The sequence below is a fragment of the Lupinus angustifolius genome, chromosome LG03 (genome assembly GCF_001865875.1).
Source record: "Lupinus angustifolius cultivar Tanjil chromosome LG03, LupAngTanjil_v1.0, whole genome shotgun sequence".
Taxonomy (NCBI): domain Eukaryota; kingdom Viridiplantae; phylum Streptophyta; class Magnoliopsida; order Fabales; family Fabaceae; genus Lupinus; species Lupinus angustifolius.
Window position 1 is genome coordinate 15,724,147 of NC_032011.1, and position 1,616 is coordinate 15,725,762.

Below are 1,616 nucleotides of genomic sequence, written 5' to 3' on the forward strand. Positions count from 1 at the left end.
TAATGTATCTTTCTTTTGACTTGGACATTCGAGAGTTTCTCTTCTTGTTATCAAATTTCTTAAGGTGGCTCGGGCACTGATGCTTCATGTGGCCCGATTTTCCACACTCATAGCAAGTGAAGCCTTCTTTGGGAATCTTGCTTTTCTTGGTTGAGTTCTTGGCTTCTTTTTTTAGATTCTTGATCCTTCCTTTCTTCTTGAGATACTTCTTGAATTTTTTAAATAGGAGAGTCAAGTCTTCATCGGAATCAGAATCTGAACTAGAATCCTCACTTTCTTGATGTTCTTGAAATCTTGTAGCCTTGAGCGTGATTATGTTCTTGTCTGGCTCTTCATTCATTATCAAGCGTCCTAACTCCATTTCATGTTCTTGGAGTTTCCCAAAAAAAGTAGCTAATGGCATGTTGTCTAAGTTCTTTGACTCCATTATCGCTGTTACCTTTGGTTGCCATTTCCTATCGAGACAATGCAAAAATTTGTAAGATAAATCAACATTAGTAAAAGTTTTATCAAGGGCAACCAAATGATTTACAATATGAGTAAAACGTTTTTGCATATTACATATAGATTCATTGGGAAGCATGCGAAATAACTCATACTCATTCGTAAGTGCATTTAGTCTAGCGCGCTTAACTTCACTCATGCCTTTGTGGGTAACTTCCAAAATATCTCACATTTCTTTTGCATTAAGGCACTGCGAGACTCTAAAGAATTCGTCATAAGATAAGGCCAAAGTAATAATGTTCTTGGCCTTAAGGTCATGTTTTCTTTTCTCAATATCCACCCATAAGCCTTTAGGCTTTTCTTTAGATTCTCCATCCACCATATGAAGTGGAATGTATGGACCATTGACAACGGAATCCCCAACGTCCGTGTCTATTGCCTCGATATAGATTCTCATATGAACCTTCCAATAGGCATAACCTTCGCCACTGAATACGAGAGGGCGGTTAATGGATGCACCATCACCGCCAAACGGGTCATTATAGCCCATATGTAGTCCCTCTCGGATCACACGGATGCGGTTGAGCTAGCACGTCGTACTAGCTCTGATATCACCTGTTAGGTATCAGTGGCGGAATACACCTAGAAGGGGGGTTGAATAGGTGTGGCGAAGCTCAAGTTCCACTTTTTGGGTTTTTACACACTTGCTGAAAACTGGTCATTTAATCGATTAAGCACTATTCATAATCGATTAACCAGTAACAGAAATAGAATGATCAGAACAACAACTTGCACAGTTATTAACCAACACACAAACAGATATACAACAAATACTTTTATGCAAGAATAACAAGAACATAGCAAGGAACAAGCATGCAAAATATTAGCTCCAAACTCGCATTAAAACATCTTGAAATATAAAAGAGAAAATGATAGAAAAGATTGAGGAGGGATTTTATCCTGGTTCGTTTTGCTGTCCACTGCAAAACTACATCCAGTTCTCCCCTCTGATTTGGGAGATTTTCCATCTTCACTATGGAACACAATGTACGTTACATACACGCTTCCAAATACAAGACTGGAACGCTCCTTTCTTGGAACCCAAAGAACTTTGTCACCCTTGGTTTGACCTTTCCCAAAACCGCCTCCCAAGAAAACCTTTCTTACGCGAT